The sequence below is a fragment of the Chrysemys picta genome, chromosome 1 (genome assembly GCF_011386835.1).
Source record: "Chrysemys picta bellii isolate R12L10 chromosome 1, ASM1138683v2, whole genome shotgun sequence".
NCBI lineage: Eukaryota > Metazoa > Chordata > Testudines > Emydidae > Chrysemys > Chrysemys picta.
In genome coordinates, this window is record NC_088791.1 from 61155521 (window position 1) to 61177136 (window position 21616).

General features: G+C 40.9%; 1 protein-coding gene across 5 annotated transcripts in view; it reads right to left on the reverse strand.

The window, feature by feature from the left end:
- Positions 1 to 14119: 14119 nt before the first annotated feature.
- TAFA2 (TAFA chemokine like family member 2) overlaps positions 14120 to 21616 on the reverse strand; it is a 311638-nt gene continuing 304141 nt past the window's right edge. For all 5 annotated transcript variants that reach the window (XM_065558034.1, XM_024108057.3, XM_065558044.1 and 2 more), the window contains one exon: positions 14120 to 16170. The gene's annotated coding sequence lies outside the window, so the exon portion shown is untranslated. The remainder of the gene's footprint in view (positions 16171 to 21616) is intronic.

Sequence of the window (21616 nt, forward strand, 5' to 3'; positions counted from 1 at the left end):
ACTTTATATGAACTACTTGAATAGTCATTGGACCAGAGAGAGAGAGAGAGAGAGAAAGAGAGAGAATGACTCTACAGCCTTCTATTGAGGGGGCTTACATGGAGGGAGGAGACTGGGATTCAAATCCCTGCTACAAAGCATGGTCTCCAACATCCCAGCTGGGTCCCCTAACCACTGGACTAAAAGTTGTAAGGTGGTTACTACCTCCTCTAGTTATTTTGTGAATCTAGCCCTTTAAAAATGTTCAGAAACAACATGTTTTATTAAACCCCAAAATGGACTTTTTCTACTTTGCCAAATATTTTCAGAATTTTCAGATTCAGTTTAACCTGAACTGAAATTTTCTTTTTGATTTTTCAGAACTGACTGCAAACTGAAAAATCAGTTCTTTGACCAGCTCTAGCCATTAGAGATAGTTTTGTAACATGGATACAGTCCACTAGAAACTAAACAAAGAATGAACAGATTCACTTTCCAATTCTATTGACCTGGACCAGACTTGAACCAAAGACCTAGACACCAGGGGCTCCATATGCCATTACTGACCTCCTGAGCATCCCAGATGTATTCAACTTTCTAATTAATAGTACTATAGTAGCTTTTTCCTCCAAGTGGCTCAACTCCAGTACACAAGTTCTTCTTGAAGCCAATGCCACAATTACATGCTTTTCATAGAATCATACAAATGTAGGGCTGGAAAGGATATTGAAAAGTCATCAAGCCCAGCCCCTGTGCTGAGGCAGGACCAAGTAAAGCTGACAGGTGTTCTTAAAAACCTCCAATTATGGGGATTCCACAACCTTCCTTGGATGCCCAACATAAACCAACAAGTGTGTTCTCATAATATATAAGCTGGAATCTTCTGGAAAAATGATTCATCAATACTGTGGCAGAATAAGATCAAGTTCCAAATTTACTGCCAAGCTGTCATGTACTGACGTGTGTTGTGTGTGTGTGTGTGTGTGTGTGTGTGGCTGGCTATACTCTACTAAATGGAATATCAGGATTGTTCATCTCTCCCTCTAATAACTGGCTGATGGAGAATAGCCCTAATATGACCATGACTAATAGAGACCTTCTCATTTTTGCCCAAAGTACTGGGCACTGTATTTTTAGAGCAGAAGGTCTTAAGTTCTATCTTTGTTGAAACTGTGATGTTTATGCAGTCAGTTGGTTAAAGAATTGTTGCAAAAGCCATATATCTTACATTACAGAGGCCAGCAGTTATCACAGCACAGGGACAAATGTCAATATATATTTTAAGAGCCTAGCTTTTAAATATCAAAAGGATATGAAGCATTTTGGGGGCAGGATTTAGGAATGAATGCTTTGAACAGCATTAACTCCAATTGGAAATCAGCTTGGTTTGGATAGCATGCTGCATAGAAAATTCATGCTTATCTCACCCCAACATGGCCCTTGCTGGTCTGGTCTTCCTTTCCTCCTCCTCAGCCTCCCACACTTATTGGCTCCCTTCTGCCCCAGTAAGTTGAGAAGAACATCTGTCTGCAAGTAAAGAGTTATACAGAGCCTCAGAGACCACAGGTCTTGAACCCTGGTGTGCAAGGCACTTAGGAAGTGGTAAGTGATAGCCAGCCACTCAGTGGCTCGCTAGTAGCTACTAGACTAGAAGCTGAACCCTAACAGAGGACTCCAGTCCTGGACTCTGACTGGCAGAAGGCTGGGGGTCCTGATTGGTTCACAGCTTCTATATAAACCCAACACTGGAACAGGAAGTTGTCCATGCAGCTGGGATTTCCCTGCATTGGAGTGCTTCCCTTGCAATATCTGCTGCTGATTGCCTGATAACCTGACATGCTGACGACCTGACTCCTGCTTTGCCCTCTGGCCTGTCTCAGACTCTGATCTCCTGGTAGCCTGCTTCCAAACACCTAACTCAGGATTTGCCCTCTGGATTGTCTTGGACTCTGTCCTTCTGGTATCTGACCTGGCCTAGTTCCTAGCTCCTGCTGTACCACTAGGTCAGACCACCCATGTCCTGGTTGTGACAGTGAGGTTGAAAACCTGGCCCTACTGACTTCAGTAGGAGTTTTGCCATTCACTTCAGTGGATCCAGGGTTTCAACCTGATATAGAGTTATCATATATCGGGTTTTCCCAGACATGACTTCTTCTTTGATCCTTCGCTCTCCACCCAGGAGATTTTTCAAATAAGAAGCAATGTCTGGGATTTTTGCAAAGCAGATGTTGCAGGTCAGAAACAGTTGTCTCCATGCCCCGATTGGTCCCTCCCCTGCAGCCACAGCCACTGGATCCCACCCACTCAGGCCCTGGCTCCCAGCCTTGAGGAGGGGGAGAGGCCCCCATGGAGACTCCAACTGATGGGCTGGCGCTGTGTCCCAGGCCTGTGCCAGTCCAATCAGGGCCTCCAGCCTTCTGCCACCATGACACGGAGAGACACTGCACCCCACCTTGAGAGTGAGACTATAAGAACCTGCTCCAGCACCCCCCAGAAACCCCTTCCCAATGCACAAACCCCTCCAGCACCCCCCAAATACCTCCTGCAATACCCCTTCAACTATAACCCACCCCCAGCAGTGTCCTCTTTTTGGGAACCTGAAATATGGCAACCCTACCCTGATAGTGCAGTGACTGCATAGGCAAATGCAGCCATTATGCACTTAGCACTACACATGGCACTGGAAAATAGATACAAAACTTTGGGCAACATAGCCTGTTTACTAACATTTGCTGTAGGTTCCTCAATATACACTTCTGTCCTGCTCCTCTCTTCACTTCACACACAGAGTTAAGAGTTAGAGTAACAGACCAGTGTATATAGCAAGAAAAGAGTCAGGAAGCTCCCCTGAACAGTGTTCCATTCCTCACCCTCCATTAGTACTTCAGCAAATACATGGAGCACTTTACTGCTGAGCAGTAGGAAGAGGCAGTTTTGGCAGTGAGAGAAGCAATGCCTCCTGGCTGCAGTCACAAGAGGAAAAGGGGACTGGGAGAGCTCCTACAGGTTCATGAAACATGAGGGAAATACGTCAATGATAGACAGGAACTGTGAGAGAAGCTGATATTGAAGGAAAGGTGTGTCCACCGTTCAGTGGTCAGTAACTCACATATCCCATACAACACCACCAGGAGGTTGACAAGTCAGGTTCAGCCATCTAAAATAGCTCAGATGAAATCGATCCACGCATTTACTTTAATGATTTAGGGACTGATTCTTATCTATACTAAAGGACCATTTCATCACTCTGGGAGTTTGCAGGGGCCTTGAGGTAGGGAGAAATTACATGTATACTTTCACTGCCAAAGAGTTATAAACAGTACTTCAGGTAAATTTTCATAAGAATGGTCACACTGGATCAGATCAATGGTACATCTAGCCCAGTATCGTGTCTTCCAACAGTGGCCGGTGCCAGATACTTCAGAGGGAATGAATAGAACAGGGCAATTTGAGTGATCCACCCCTGTTGTCCAGTCCCAGCTTTTGGCAGTCAGAGGTTTAGGGACACCCAAAGCATGCGATTGCATCACTGACCATCTTGTCTAATAGCTATTGATGGACCTATCCTCCATAAACTTACCTAATTCTCTTTTGAATCCAGTTATACTTTTGGCCTTCACAACAACCCCTGGCAACCAGTTCCACAGGTTGACTGTGCATTGTGTGAAGAAGTACTTCCTTATGTTTGTTTTAAAGCTGCTGCCTATTAATTTCATTGCGTGACCCCTGGTTCCTGTTATGTGAAGGAGTAAATAACTAGATTATTCACTTTCTCCACACCATTCATGATTTTGTAGACCTTCATCACAGTGGTTCTCAACAAGGGGGACGTACCCCTGGGGGTATGCAGACGTCTTCCTGAGGGCACATAAACTCATCTAGATAATTCCCTTCTTTTACAATAGGCAACATAAAAAGCACTAGCGAAGTCAGTACAAACTAAAATTTCATACAGACAATGACTTGTTTATACTACTCTATATACTATATACTAGCTGTACACCCAACTCACCAAAGGACAAAGGAAATCAGGAAGCCAAAAAAAAATGCTTTAAAAAATCCTCAGGATGAACATCAAGAGAAGTGGCATCGACATCACATACTGGGAGACAGCAGCTCAGGATAGGGATAACTGGTGAAGACTTGTCAGAGAGGGCACATTCACTTTTGAGGAAAATTGCCTTGCCCTGGTCACAGAAAAACACCAGAAAAGAAAGGAAAGACAACAGTCATGCAATCCTGGCCCACCACTGTCTTCCAACACCACCTGCAAATGAGCCTGTAGGACTCCTCAGTCACCTAAGGACCCATGAAAACTAAAACCTGTGAAAGAGATCATCCTCGACCTCGAGGATCGCCGATGAAGATATACTGTACACTGAAATGTAAGTACAATATTTATATTCCTTGGTAAAAATGAGAAAGTAAGCAATTTGTCAGTAATAGCGTGCTGTGACATGTTTGTATTTTTACGTCTGATTTTGTAAGCAAGTACTTTTCAAGTGAAGTAAAACTTGGGGGTACACAAAACAAATCAGACTCCTGAAAGGGGTACAGTTGTCTGAAAAGGCTGAGAGCCCCTGCTTTGTCATATCCCTCTTTAGTCAGCTGCATCAGGCCCTCAGATGCATAATTTATCTCACATGGCATCAAAGTTTGCACAGTGCTGAACTAGTCACATGACAGTGAGTGCACAGATTAGCATCCTCTGCAGCAGTGCATTCTTTACCCAAGCCTTTGGCTCAGATTCTAAAAGTATATTTAAGTATGCACACAGCATTTATAGTTGTAGATATGGATCGAGTATACTGGAATTGTAAGGTACAAGACTGTATTTCAAACTGACACATCTACACACTTAGTGCTTGATCCACAGCCCGCTGAAGATAATGGGAAAACTGCCGTTGACTTCAGTGAGGTTTGGATTAGGTCCATAAAGATTTATGCAGGTAACTCCCATTAGTGCTAATAAGAGTCATGTGCACAAATCATCTGAACACTGATGGAGAGAAAGACCTTGCAAAGTCTCCATATATTCTGTTTGTCTGCAATGCTTCCACAGTCTACTATGCACCATTCTAAAATTTCACTAGTCCTATAGTTCTAAAGAGACAAAAGGTTTGCCACCAGCTAAGTCTTTCTAATGATTTTGCTTACTACAAACACGTAGCGTCAAGCCTTGCTGTGTACACTAGAAAAAGGGAATGTATTTTTCTTACTATCATAAAGCAGTTATTCCTTCTTTTACATGGTAATCAGCAGGCTCAGAACTATTTTCAAAACTTCAAATCTAATAATTTTCTGGATGGCAACTACGTGCAATTCGCTGTATTTGCATAGACACCAAAATTACATCCAGTGCTTTTCTCTTCATTTTACTTTAAAAATATGAATTATGATTTTCTTAAAATTACATTTTTGCATGGGAAACCTTAAATCTATTTTCTTTCTTTCCACCCCACAAAAAATTATAAGGATGAGAATCTGACCCAACTTCATACTAGTTCAAACTGCCTTATCAGTACAAAGCAGCCATATACCTGCCCTAAAGGCACAGCTGACGACACAGGGAACCCTGAGGTGGCATGGAGCCAGCGTAATTGGCTCTACACAATTTTCTCTATGCCCCTCCATCTCCACATAGTAGGCATGTCATTGGCAGGGAGGGCAAGACTGGAGCACATGGCACACTACTGATCTGGGTGAACACAGCAGATCCAATGGGACTTCTGAAACCAGCGTAATTTAGAGTAACCTTTCTAAATACTATTCATACAAAGTTTGATGTATTCTTCTTCATTCTTTATTTGCAAATAAAATGTTTCCAAAATTTGTCCAGCTCTACATAAGTTATATAAAAATGTAGCTTGCATTTTTATATGTGTAGAAATTATTTTTCTCAAACTTGAAGGCAAAGGAATTAAAATAGCTGTTCAAAGAGCTTTTTTAAAATAATTACAGTATATTTTAATCATTCCCAGAGTTTAGCTATAACTATATATATATCGCATCTTTGCAATTCTAGCTCCTTTGCTCTTTATTGCTTGAATTTTATATTAATATGTGCATTTTAACAACATTATAGTGATTGTGTTTTCCTATATGTTTCAGTAATGACTGATAGTCAAAACACCAGAGCTGAAGTATGTTAGGGAACATGGTAATGAAACTTAGAAAGTGTGTTGAATAAAACATATCAACCCATTTTGAACTTAAATTCCATGAAAAAAGAAATTCTAAAAGGCTCCATTATTTTCATATCTTCAAGGTCATGTGAAAATTTCCCTGAAATAAAAACCAGGAGGCAACCTGAATGTTTACAGCAAATAGCTACAGTGGTAGAAGAAATCAAGGACAAAGTAATCATTATTAATGATTCAGCATCAGTGAGAGAGATTGTGATTCCAGAAAGCTTTCCAAAAGAATTTTTAGATTTTAGGACTAGACTGTTCCACTAGGTATAGTCTTCCTCAACTTCTTAATGTGACACATTATATATATATATATAGCCCCTCTTATACCCACTCTCCTAGTGCTCCCTCTCTAGAAATGTTGCCTCTCAAATAGCAAAGTGCATGCTTTCCATCATTCTAACAGTTAAATGATGGCATTGCTCTGTAATTGAAACAGCAGGAAAGGTCACCTTGACACTCCTGTGACTGATAAAAAGTAGCTTAAGGCACCCACGGCTTTTTATTGTGAATGAGCTGGCTGAGTTTATGCCCATTTGAGATATTTAAATAATCTTAAAGGTGTGATACAATGTAAGAAAAGCCCTTTTGGAATCATTGCACAGGATCACATTTAAATATGGACACATTTTAAAACACAGATTTTTGACCAGACAGACTAATATTTGGAGCTGGCGGATAGTTAAATTCTTGAGAAAAGTTGCTGCTGGAAATGGACAGTGAGGATGAATTTCAGACTTGTGCAGAGGAGTATCACAGGCCCATATCACACTTAGGTACTGCTGCAGCCCTATTTTCAGGGTGTACGTGGGAGTGAAATGCAGCACAGGTGTGAATTTTACCCCAAGTACATGTGATGAGACTCCTTTTACATGTGATTTTACTGTGGAAAGACTAAGTCACAGGAGCTCTGAAGAAACTGGGATCTGTGATCATCATGGTATCAAGTTCTTCAGTGACTGGGGATAGTGCTGTCTGTAGAGAAGGATCGGAGCTCTTTGTAATCTGCATATTGCTGATATCTTAGTCAGATGCTGTTTCAGTCTCACATAATTGTTGCATATAGATGTTGAAATGAACTGAAACCCAGGATTCTAAATGACATAACATAGTCATTTAAGGCGAGATTCATCCCTGAAATAACTTCACTAAAGAGAACAGAATCACCCAGGAATTAACTGACTCTTGTTACTTGTGTATTTCTTTTCCAAATAGCCAAAGGCACTTGACCAACATAAGGTCCCCAGCCTTAACTAAATCCAAGGTTTTATCCAGGCCATTTAGTAGAAGATAAACACCGAGTTATTTAGCCACAGCTGACTACGGTCAAGTTAATTCATGAGTTCAGCTCTCAAACTTCCGGAGATCCAACCTAAATTCTTCCCACAGCCTAAATATGCATATGTCTGTTATTGCCCTGCCCCCATCATTAAAGTACATCCCTGATTTTCAGAAGCAGTGAGTACCCAGAACTCCATCTACTTCCTCTGGGATCTTAGGGTGCTCAGCACTTCTGATAACCAGGACCCACGTTAGTACATACGGTTCTATCCAGCAGGGTGCTATTACTGCTTGATACACTACGATACTCTATACACTACTACCCCTTGCAGGGACATGTAGGATCTTAAACAATCAGATTTTATTCAAAACAAGGATTTGGAACGTTATAGATGATGGAATATATCCTCCTTGGTTTACTCATGTGAGTAGTAAGTAACTGCCTTCAGTGAGCAGGATCAAGCGGCATGCCTAAGAGTAATTCAGTGAATAAACCTCCAGGGCTATTTCCCACTTGCCCTTCTAGTTTCTTACCCTAGCACTGAGGGAGTGGACAACCACATGGTACTTTACAGGATTAATATCTTTAAAAGTGAAAGGTGCGTACTAATAAGAACATAGAAAAAAGTCACTAATATTTTAATATAAATATACCAGTGCACACAGATGGAAAAAATACAAACAAAAATCAGCAGCAGATCATAGCTATTTACCCCTTAACAATTGGAATCAGCTCATTAAATGGTCATTTATGTCAAGATAGCATAATACAGGTAATGATTATACTTAGTGCTTCTTCAAAAACTTATCTATTTTTTCTGCTTCCACGTTACCATACTGAGCTATAACATAACTTGTGAAAACAGTCATTTTGTCTGAGGAAGAACACCACATAAAACATTACCAGTGGCACTGTTTGCTCATGTAGTATATCATGTGGTTTTCATTTAAAGAACAACCTAGCATTGCTTCCTCTCCCGACAGTCAGTGTTCTTGCTTTCCCAATATTCTGAAACCCATTCATTTTATGGAGTGTCATTGTGCTCAATTCTCAGAGCACAGTGAAATGGCACTAACTCTGGTCAATTCTTGACAAAGAATCACCATTGTTGGAATTTTTTTCATGTTCACCAGGTCACTAAACTGCAGTAGCTCTTCGCTCTTGGCGGGGAGGGGGAGGAAGAGCGAAAGAGAGATACTCTCCACCCACATACAGCCTGAATATTTGGCAAAAGATGGGAAAAGTCAAAGTTTTGTCATGGAAACAACATGAATAATTCATTTTCATTTTAAAAATAGGAAAAGTCATTGCACACAATATTTTAAATTAGGATTGTATTTTTGTCATGGGAAATCATGAGAAAAAGAGAAATAATTAATTATTAATAGTTTACCTTTTTAAAAAAATGGTATATTCCTCCACAGTGAATATTAGTAAAACTTCATGGAGGAATCCTGTTCACCAGCTGAGCTGGGTGAAAAAACCTGTAACTTATGACAAAAAACCCTGGTTTTGTCACAGAAATCATGGCTGTAACAAACCTACAGTCTATGGCCCACTCCTGTAAGCTATGCTTTGTGAATGGGCCCCTGCCTTCACACAGAACTCACTGAAGCCAGTAGGATTCCACACAAAACAATTTATAGGAGCATGACTTGATTATGACTTTAGAAAAGGTGGACAAAATCCTGGGAAAACTGATGCCAACGGCAAAACTTCCATTGATGTCAGTGGGGCCAGCATTTCACCCAGTATGTTTATGTGTCTTCTAAAAACACTGAGATTATAGCAGTATAAATGTTTATCCTATTAGGAAGTGGGAAGGATGAGTCCAAACTTTCCCCATCATGTTGCTGTGAGCACAGAGGTCTTTTATAATATAAATGTAAATATACAATCTGTTTTACAATGTTTTCCATCATCTTCCCCTTCCATATGTTCTCCCACTAGGAATCTAATGAGCTCTACATATGAAGGATGACAAGGGAATATGTCTAAGAAATAATTCCAGCAATTATGGCATATGGAGGCATTGTTTTCAAGTCCCTTTTACCATGAACATTAGGCAGAGCATCTGGGACCAAATTCTGCCTACCTGGCCCATGGACATTAGCAAAACAATCTTCATCTGTTTGTAAATTCTACTGAGATCATCTGCCATTACAAAGATGACCATTCCATCAGCTTTATGAGCAGTGAGCATATTGAAGTACAAATCATCTACATTTAGGCAAAAATGTTTTAATGCCCACAGAACAGCCTGTGCTGGATACCACTTTAGGAAATGATAATGTAAGTAGGTCTCACTACTTCCAGAAGTGCTGCAAATCTTTCTATGTCACTTCCAGGCCACTGCTAATAAAGCACTTACCTCTTTAACCACCACTCCGATTTCTCCGTGATCCTAGTTCCTGCCTGCACACAATGAGCCATCTTGTCAGAACTGGATGAATCCCAGCACAAGAAAAAAAAATAAAAGGAGACAAAAAAAAAAAGGAATAAAGAGGAAAAAATTGAACTCCACATCAGTAAAGGGGCACGGGAGTTATATTCTTTAGTTCCAAACACTGGCACTTCCTTCTAAACAGATAATGGTGCCAGAACCTACCAAAACAGGAAGAGAAAAGATTATCAGATACCTCTCTCTGATGATGTATCAGAAAATCAGCTGTTATGCATTTCTTTGGTGTTCTAGATACCACATCAGGGCCATGGTGGATAAATCTGGACTAAGGAAGTTCAATGCTTCCCATATTTTAATATTTCACAAGGGAGAAACTAGTTCTCTGGGTTACCATTTGATATTCATTCAGCCCAAGACGTGTTTTTCAAGAGATAGTGTACAAAACCAACATTGAGTTTCACGGATTTAAGACAGTGAAGATGTTATATTTATAGTCTTTGAATAATTATGGAAGAACTTGATGCCACTCTACCTACCATACTCCAGGGATCTAAAGGGGGGGAGGAGTCAAGTTAAATCCAGAAAAATGCTCCATCAGAACAGCAAAAGTGAAGTATTTTCATCACATTTACCCAACTGCAGGTATCAAGTAGTCAGGCATCAGAAGCCATAGTCCCACAGAGAAAATGGTGTCTAAACTAGAAAAGTTATCAGTGATGATGCTACATTAGACAAAACAATGTAGGCTTCTGGAAGCTCAAGGAGATTCACTTGCAGAATTCCCTCTCTATACTGGGAGGTCAGGGTTTGCCTCTCCCCAGCCCATCAAATATGCAGGGAGTTTATCCCCTCATCCTGCAGATTTTCAAGGATTCACCATCAGAGCTCAGGGCTTTTCACACACAGAGGCTTTATGCCTCTGCACTTCCCATGGTACCACCAGCCCCCTCCTCAGCAGAGCAGCTCTGGTATTAGCTTGCCAGGGACTTTCTAGCCAGGTCCTTCCCCAGAACTGACCCTAAAGTGTGTTTCCTGCATGGAGGGATAGGTGGCTGTAACAATAAACAACTTAACTGTGGCTCCATATTAACTTTTGTGAGGATTCCTGTATGAGTTGGTGGTGGGATGATGCAAATTCCACTGGGCCTGCCCCTTTCCCAAATGTAGATCCTTAATTTTGGGGCCCATCTGATCTGAGAGAAAGGGAAATAATGGGACTAAGCTATCAAAATGGCACTCCCTTCCTTCTACCCCTCCTGGCCTATGAGCCATATCTATTGTGTCTCCATCCATAAAAGCAGAACAGATGATTTGGTACCTTCATTGATTTAACAGCAAAGGCCTATTTGTTTTTTAAGTAAAGTTTTGAAAGTATGAAAATGCCTTATAAATGTACTGACATTACGTGGAATAGTTCCCAATACTATGTAGTGAAGAAATGCACCTGATTCTGGCTGCAAGTCCTTAGATCACTGCTGAGGTTGATCTGATGAATGATGTTTTATCTGCAAATATTAATGACAATCAATAAACAAATATGACGACTTCTATTTTGATTCTATCCACACTACCGGCAAACATTTCAGTGCGTGATGTAGAGAGAATAGGAAGAAATGGAAAATAACTTGAAAAGGAATTTACCAGTTTTCCATAGCACACTAGCCCAAAAGTTCACAGGGCACTTCACTGACTAGTCACATGCTTCTAGTTAAGTATGTCCTTAATTACCTTGCTGAAATAGGTCTTACAGGCCTTATCCTGCAAGAGGCTGGCCACCCTCAACTCCCATTGAGGATCTCACCCAGATCCCAAAAAAAAGTCAGTGGGGGTCTTTCCATTGACTTCAATAGGGTTTGGATCAGACCCCAGGTGCACATTGTTCCTTTGGTTAGTGGAACAAAATTCCCCACCACCTCACAATGGGATCCACCCTCCGAACCACACAGTTCCATACAGACCTTGCTGATAAGTGGGAGGTTAGGATTATTGGAGATCTCTTACACTGCCATACTAGTCCTATGTCCCCAGCAGCTCTAGTGGTGGAGCTGAACTACCAGGGCTTCCTCTGGCTACTGCTGCCCCTGGGAGCCCATTTCACAGAGATCTGAGGGACAAAGACAGAGAGAGAGAACATACTAATAATATTTGATATGTCCCTGGAAACAGTTTTCTTGTCAGACAATCTTAAGCTTCTCTTTGCATTGAGAGATGTTGGCAACATGTGTCATCGGCTGTCAGAAAGATGTAACAGAAAATTCAGATCTTTCGTGTATCACATTTTGTAATCAGCACGTAAGTGGTTCAAGCAAACATAGAAGTTGTACAACAGAAAGCCAAGGAGGACATTTTCACTAAAATATTTAGACCAACTGCCTGTGAAGTGGCAGCAGATCGCTTTTGTAAGCTCTCATAAATGACTTTAAAGATGTAATTTGGGAACATTTTCTAATACCATGAAAGAACAAACATTAAGTGTTTTCCAGGAGGAGAACTGAATTGTGAAGCCTGACAGCTGTGATTAGGTAATGTTCATAGTGCCATTTAATAGCACTGAAATTATGAAAAACTATTTAATTCCATCAGATTGTTTACTTGTGACATTTTTGATGCAGAGCTCAAGAGATTTAACTATTAGCAAGAAAACAAAAAAGATTAAGATGATATTAGCATTGCAAATCAAAACCATGTTCCACTTGCCAGTATCTTGGCTAGCAGCTGATGTACAATAATTTCAGGCCGAGGAATAAGACAGTAAATTCACAGAATAGATGTCAATCATAGTTTAGTGTTTTCTATCTGTATTCCTGTGGATGTCAGTATGTTAAATTATAGCTATATAATCACAACCTGTTAACAAAAATGCATATGCATTTATGATTATGCAAATACCTGACAGATCACTTACAAAATAATATACATTATAATAAACTTTAGTTTCAAAACAAAATTGTTCTATGCATCTTGTGTAATGATGTAAAGCATCTTGAGATTATGTGAGAGATACTATACAGAAAAAGTTGCATTGAATTAAGTGTGGTGTCACAATGAAGTGTTGAAACATTGAAACAGAAATAAAATTGTTGTGGATGGATCTTTACTGCCTTGAGTCTCAATCAGAGTCGCTGCTTGGGCTAGAATATTGAAACAAATGGTTACAGTGCTATTAAAAATGGCAATAGCAGCAGTAGCAATATTTGACTTGATTAACATTCAACACACTAACAAGACATATGCTTGCAATACTTTTAAGTGTTATTTCATATTTACTAGAGATGGCTGGGAATTTTCTGTTGAAATGTTTTTCAGACAGAAAAATAAAGTTGATGCAGGAAAAATTAGATTTTCCTGAAAATTTACATTTTCTATCAGGAAAATAGAAATGAAGTATTTAATTTCAGATCAGTTTGACACAAATTGGAATATTTAATTTTGTCAAACAGACCCAAAATATTTTGTTTTGAATCAGTCCAACAAACCATTAAGCTGCATTTTCCTATCAGAATGTTGCCTTATGGGAGTTATAGTTTGGGTCCCAATTCTTTCATATGGCTAGGCTCTTTGGAGGACTCCATCTTCCATAATGCAATTTAGATTTCCCTCTGACTGAGCTGCAAGATGCATTGTGTGAGTCACATGATTCTGGAGATATGGACCAACCATGTAGCCTGGTCCATAAGGGAAAATGGGGGCACCAGGCTCCTGAACTACAACTCCCATGAGGTAATGCAGTTTAGTGTTTAACTGACTCATAACAAAATGTTTCAGGTCAGTACAACAGAACAAAACAAACATATTTTCTTTTTGGTAATGGCTAAATGCTTTGTTTTGGTCAAAAATGTCCAAATCATTTTTTTTTCAGAATTTCCCTTCTGTGAAAATTTTTTAATATTTTGTCCCAAAACCAAATGCTTGTATGTCAGAGTTTCCCACAGGATGGTAACTCTGAATTTTGCTCAACTCTAATATTTATCATTTGAAACATGACAGTACGTGTCATAGAAAACAATGCTAAAATATCTCTTCAAACTCCTTCCTTCTGAAAATTTAAAAAGGTAGAATTTGCTCCAAGATTTTCTAAGGAAACATGAAATTAATATAGTCCATGATCTTCTTTTCCACTGGGTATAAAAACCTTTGCTCTATGGGTAAAAGGAACCAATCTTCTAAGTGCATATCCATACAGGGGAGTCAATTTGATATCACAATTTTATTCACTTGTTATGAATAGTCACAACATTAATCTACTGCAGATAATCTATTCAGTATATTTGAAAATCCATTTATTTTCACCTATTGATAAGCATGTGTTACACTTGTATATAATACAGTATTTTCAGTGTTGATTCAGAGAACAAAGTCAAAGGAAACAAATATTGAGAAGCATGATACAGTATTTTGATCAAATTAAGGCCAAACTCATATTCTACAAAATAACACATTTATAATTGGTACTGTTCCAAACAAAGGAATTACTTTTCTCCTTAAGATGCTCTTTTAGCACAAATCCATACAATATTAATGCATTTGAAAAATCTGAGATAGCTAGTGGTGCTACAGTTTATCCAAATTAAATTTTAATCAGAAAAGAATATCTTTCCCTGGCAACATTTTTGATTATTTCTCAGCAGAATGATGAAATGTACATCTCAAATTATTCCCAACAATCATTAATTTTTAGCTCTCCTGTGCAATAACACGGGAGGTTTAATGAAATAATCTTGGAAGAGCCTAGGATACTGTGACTAACCAGAGCACTCCAGTGTGTTCATCCATCATGGAACCCAATTTATATCTAATTAGCCATGTCAATGGGTTGTAACTATAAAAGGACTTCCCCCCGCTTTTTTTAACATTCCGGTAACCATGCAGGCCATTTGAATGAGACTGCCCACACAATTATTTTCACTAGGTCTGAGTTGCTGTGGTCTTTGACTCTATTTAGACAATAAAGCATACTATCTAACTCTCACTCTCTCTCTCCGGTCAGCATGCTTATGCAGCATCAATACAGTACAACAATGAATTATCAGGGTTCCTTTGTCTTAGTATTACCAGTGGTACTGAATATATTAAATGGAGTATAAAATTATACATTCTGTAATAACTTAGAAACAAAATTCATATATGTTTAAGGCCTTTAAATATTAAGGGTTTTCATAGAACAGTACATCACAAAAAATTGCTACAGAAATAGAAAATAGGAAAATAAATGTTAATTAGGGGAAATGACTATGGAAAGTCCCAGAAGACCGGGACTGGATAACTATAAGCAAAACATTTATGAACTTCAGATTTGGGGGGAAAGATTTTTTTCCTCTATTAACAGACTGAGCAGACATCTACATAAGCGTCGAGATAGTACTTGTGTTCAAGCAAGAGATAGTTTAAAAAAATAAATAACTAAAAGAAACTCTGAATGAATGCCATCCAATCTCAGAATTGTAAAACTTGCATGCATCCCTGTCTACCTTTACAAAAAGGGACTAGCTAATGTCATTTACTGCTTACTGTCAACTTGAAAGGACTTAAGGTTAAGAAAGTAAAGGACATACCAGAAACACCCATCATCTTCAAACTAAATGGAAATGTATATTTTTAAAGGTATAAAATACTTATAATGAAACTGCCAAAGAGCTACAGTAGTTGGTTAGCCTTAGGGAAACATGTCAGGCTGGCTATACATTCTTATATGATTGATGTATTCCGATAACTATTACTTGTCAACAATAATTATTAACGATGGATATATATTTCCATTCCTATAACAAAAGCAACTTCAAGATGTTGAAACATGTAGCCTTTCAGAGATCCAAGATTAGAAATACAAATAAAAATGTCTAAAATTGCGCTATGCCAGAGGACAAGTTCTGCAACATAAATTTGATTAAAGTAGCGTGCAGTCCCACCAGCAATTTGTACATAGAACCAGGGAACATTTCAGAGTGAAAGAACCAGTACATTTCGAAGACTGCTTTTGTAAAGATGAAAAGCCGTCAGTCTGGAATGGAGAACCCGAAAGATTGCTGCCTCTTCTACACCCTCTGAGCATCACCGCTTTAGATTGCAGCCATAAATTCCTCAGCAAGTGCAATTTTGTAAGTGTACATAGTTCAATCAGTTGAAATCTCTGTGACAAAAAAGTTCACAATGACTTTCCAGTAGTTTTGATCTCAAGCTGTTGCTGATTACAAGCCAATATACCCCAGCAGTGTAAACTCACTTCAAGGATTGCCTGGAGGGAGGTATGAAATTCCTGTTATGTTAGCATTATCAGCCTTGAGATAGACTTGAGTTGTCTTTAGCTATCGGGTTACCTGTAAAGAAAAAGAAAATTAAAGAATATCAAAACTTTAGATATAGCATCTGGTGTTATGTAGTGGAAATGGGTTTATGAGACCGCAGTGTAGAGGAGCACTTAAATGTGGGCATGATTATCAGCAAGTGATTAGTCCCACTGATATGAAAATGGGGTTACTCATTGCTTAAGTGACATGTGTACTTCAGTGCTTTGCCTCACCAAACCTGAAGGAAGCTGTTATCTTAACTGTGACTGTGCTTAAAAATGTGGGGTTTTCTGTTTTGAAAAAATTCCATAGGCCACAAAATATCAGGCCCCACACAGTCAGAAGTATTAATTTTTACAGGAGCTTTCTGTGCTACCTCCATCAGCTCCAACATAAGAGGATGTCTGTTGTAACAACTCTGCTTTCGCAACACTTTTATTGGCTGGCCTTGAACAGAAAGGGTGATTTGGAGATTTGTTTCTTATTTCTTCATATTTTCATACTATATTAAGATGTATTATCCTATTAAAGACTAACTACATTTTAGCAAACAGTAATAATTTAGTGGGGGAGAACGGAGCATTTGAGAATAAGAGCCCACATAGCACAAGCAAGAGCTAGGTTTACCCTATTATTCACTGCTCATACAATAACTATCAAAATTTGACTTGAGCGGTTTCACCCAAGCTAACATAAACCAGAAGGACCACAGGGAAAGCAAGTCGGAGACAAAATATTTCACAATAATTGGATTTTCCCTATGTCTGATTTGTATTTTAAACATGAAATGTTTAAAAAACAACCTCTGTCATATTAAAGAAATATTAATTTCAGGAATATTTCTGCTGTGTCAGTGGATACAATTAATGATCATGTTACTTTTTAATATAAAATTGTGTCAAGAGACACTATCCCTACTCTTCAGGAGCAATGCATTGTATTGGTCACAATCACAGTCTATAACATCAAGGGCCATATGTTTTACATTTTGATCAGAGAGAGAAGGGTCATGCTTGTTAATGATGAAGCATTCCTTTGCCCTCAGCAAAATCATTTGCATACAGCTCGTGTCAGCTCTGCAGAGCAGAAACATTGAGCAGAATTTTAAAAGGATTGATTTAGGAGTTTCATTACTTAGTTTTGCCTTCAATATTGGGAAATTTCTAGAATTTGCACTAGAAAAGCAGTAATAAAATTGTGCTTTGTGATTTCTATGATTTATGTTTATTACACTGCTCTTATTTCACCAAGATTTCACTGGCTGAAGCAGCCTCACATGACTATTTCTTCTGCACAATTGTCTGAAAAAAATAATTAAGAAATAATACAAAAGTCAGGCACAATTATTTTGTTGTGCATTCAAAAAATAAAATGGCCAACACAGCATACCTACTCCAGATCCATTCCCCAGGAGGATTTATGCAACTTTAATTTGAAAAATATATAGGCAATTGTAGTAAATTAAACAGGCCTATTCTCTTGTAGTCAATGGTAAAATGGAGTGCCTGGGAGAGTCAAAACCCTACTAGCAATGCTAGATTCCCCAAAGAGGGTGGGGACTGAATGGCCATGGCTGTTACAATGCCGGATAGGTGGGAGGACTCCCATGATCAGGATGCACCCTATGAAAGGATAATCCCTCTGATGTGTATTCTGTTCTGGCATCCTCAGCACTGAGAAAACCTTATACTACTGAAAAGACAAGTTCCCAGATTTGCAGTTATACAAGGCAGTCTGAAGCATATTTTTAGCCCTGAAATTCACCAAAGAGGAGTCTTTAAATCTGTTGCTGATCCAAGTTGAAATATTGTATACTCAGACCAGTGTTATCTGTAGGGTTACCATCCGTCCGGGTTTCCCCGGACATGTCCGGCTTTTTCAGCCTTAAATGGCCGTCCGGGGGGGATTTCTAATGAACTAGAAATGTCCGGGATTTCCCCTCCTGCGGAGTGCGGCGTGGCTGATTGGATGCCTGGCCTGATTGAAACCCGCTCGCAGCCACTAGGGCCTCTAGCAGCCAGAGTCCCTCCCCCGCTCCCTCCTCCCCCACAGAGCAGCGAGGAAGTGTTTGAGTCAACGTGGAGCCTGCAGCTCTCCCTCTGCCGGGTGAGGGTGTGTGTGTGTGTGTAGAGGCTGCGGGGGGGGGGCGGGGTGTGCAGAGGCTGCAGGGCGAGTGGGGAGCAGGGGGCACAGAGGCTGCGGGGGCGGGGGGGTGCAGAGGCTGCAGGGCGAGTGGGGAGCAGGAGGCACAGAGGCTGCAGAGGCTGCAGAGGCTGCAGGGCGAGTGGGGAGCAGGGGGCACAGAGGCTGTGGGGGGGTGCAGAGGCTGCAGGGCGAGTGGGGAGCAGGGGGCCCAGAGGCTGCGGGGGCGGGGGGGTGCAGAGGCTGCAGGGCAAGTGGGGAGCAGGAGGCACAGAGGCTGCAGGGGGGTGCAGAGGCTGCAGGGCGAGTGGGGAGCAGGAGGCACAGAGGCTGCAGAGGCTGCAGGGCGAGTGGGGAGCAGGAGGCACAGAGGCTGCAGGGGGGTGCAGAGGCTGCAGGGCGGGTGGGGAGCAGGGGGCACAGAGGCTGTGGGGGGGGTGCAGAGGCTGCAGGGCGAGTGGGGAGCAGGAGGCACAGAGGCTGCGGGGGGGTGCAGAGGCTGCAGGGCGAGTGGGGAGCAGGGGGCACAGAGGCTGCGGGGGCAGGGGGTGCAGAGGCTGCAGGGCGAGTGGGGAGCAGGAGGCACAGAGGCTGCAGGGGGGTGCAGAGGCTGCAGGGCGAGTGGGGAGCAGGGGGCACAGAGGCTGTGGGGGGGTGCAGAGGCTGCAGGGCGAGTGGGGAGCAGGGGGCACAGAGGCTGCGGGGGGGTGCAGAGGCTGCAGGGTGAGGAGGAGCAGGGCAGGCAAGGGCATAGAGGCTGCAGGGCAAGTGGGGAGCAGGGAAGCACTTAGCAACCCCCAACCAAGATCAGAGCGGGAGGGAGGAGGGGGAATGCGGGGTGCTCAGAGGAGGGGGCAGAGTTGGGGCAGGGACTTTGGGGAAAGGGTTGGAATGGGGGCGGAGAAGGGGTGGGGTTGGGGCGGGGGCGGGGAAGGGGCGGAGTTGGGGCAGGGGCGGGACCGGGGCCCCCTGGTGTGTCCTCTTTTTTAAATGTTTGAATATGGTAACCCTAGTTATCTGGGAGAAGAAGAATTCCATATTAGATGGAATGGGAGATATAGCAAGAGAAGGAAACATTTCTGTAGCATTCTCCCCTCCCCCCACATAGCAGCCCTTTGAAACTGCCCAGAGGTTTGGAATGCTAGGATGAATCCCCAGAAGGGAGATTATTGGGTAAAATGTTAAACAAGGCTGGGGATTTGATGTACAGAGACCTCAATCTGCTTAGCATCATTGCAAACACACCAGTGGAAAGTGAGTAAAGGGTTCATGAATTGTTACAGTGGCCTGCTATACAAAATTGTGTAAAAAGAAAACATTTAAGGAAGAGACAGAAAGACTGGCTTAATTTAAACTGATACCACCCAAAGATTGTGTTAAGATTATGACAGGTAAACAAGAGGAGTAGGAGATTGGAAATTAATGGACCAAAATTGATGCTTTGAAAATTAGGCCTAATTAGTGGACAAAATAATAAGCGGATGTGACCATTCCACCCATGACCTGTTTCTGGGACCCTAAAAAGAGGCTTGTGGAAAGAAAAAAAAAGACTTCTATCACCACTGTGGCTGTGGTGGAAGGATTTTTGCCACAACACCCAGACCCTGATACTCCAGTGAGGGAGCTCAACCATTACTGCTACACCAACAAGGAGGCCAGCCTGATACTTGTGAGATTCCACTGTTTTCCTCTCTCTCATCTATCCCTTTTCATCCCCCATTACCTTTCTCCTGCCCCCTCTCTCTCTCTCTCAGCTTCTCCCCGATCCTGAAATCAACTATACTGCATGGCACCAGCACAGGGAGATGAGATGCCCATTCAGCAATGCTTGGCCCAAGAAGGACCAGTGAAAGAGGAACCTGACCAGACCAATCAGATGATGTTCCTATCCAGCGAGGCAAACCAGGGTACACAGCAACAGCTGTTGTAGCTGACTTGCCAGCACGGAGTATCCATCCACGACTGACCAGCTGATCTGTATCCTAAGGACATCAACAAAAATCATATTTCCCTCCATCTTTACTATCCTGTGTCTTCTCTCCCTTCTGTGTTTGTCTTCGGTCAAAAGCAGGAAAGTGATTATCATTCCCAGCTCGAAATTGAACAACAGAACTAATCTTTTCTTCCCCACCAAACAGGACTGTTTGACAGAATAAGAGACTCTAACCAATATTCACCCTTTCTAAAAAAGAGGCTTTGATATATTTTAATTAAGTTTGTTTTGCTCGATCACTCGATTTCCTTTTCAGTGCTTTTTACTTGGTTTTGATTTTTTCCTTTGTGTGTTTCAGTCAACAGATTTCCAACCACTGGCATGAATTTCCTAGTGTATTTGCCACGAGACTAAGTGGACTAAGGTCCCTGTGTACCAAATCCTGAACCTTGTTTAACACTATTAGCAGGGTCATGTTTTACACCTTTGAGATAGTAAAAGGTGTACAATAATATTAATTTTATCATATGGCTCTGCAAATTATCATATGTACTACTCTAATACACATATATTATATGAGTTGATCTACTGATACAATGATTGTATAGTCAGATTTCCAAGTCAGAAGCCTTTGAATGTGTGTAGCAATGTATATGCAAACTCTAGTTATTATTTTTGTAATACCAAAGGTGTTTATGGCACTGCATGGACAAACAGGGATATATGTTCAAGCAAAATGAGCATTTGCACCCCCAAATGGTCAGTTACATATCTACATGGCTGTTTTCACAGCAGATGTACAATTGCCGTAATTGGGCACACAATTGTATAAAGACAGGGATCAGACTTTTAAAAAAATCTAGCACTACATCTGGGTAGCACCCACTAGCATTATGATACCGGGATAGACAGTGCTATAATAAATCTTTCTGACAATCAGTTGTACAGTACGGCAAAACACTATTGCACTGGATGTCAATCATGTTTATATGGAAGATGAAATCAAGCCTCACTGACTTTTTTTTTTAGTTTGTTTTTCATTACTATTATTTCATTGGCATTTTTAACTGCTTTCCTGTGCCAGCACTGGTGCTACTCCACCTGTCCTCCTTTTTTCTTTTAACTTACAGGTCACATCCAGTTAATCTGAGTGACTCACATAGTGGTCTGTATTTGACTTTATGTAGTATGCAACTCTTGTCATAAGTAAGCACACATCATCCATTAATGTTAATGGCAGTTATACACACACACACATATATTAAAGGGAGAATAGATCCCTTGGATGCTGAAGTCAATTTCCTAAATAAGCAGTTAAATTTTAGCTAATATCTATCTGTGTTATTTACAGAAATGTTTGTTTTTGGATAGCTTTTCATTTGAGCAGCTGGAAGGCAAGGT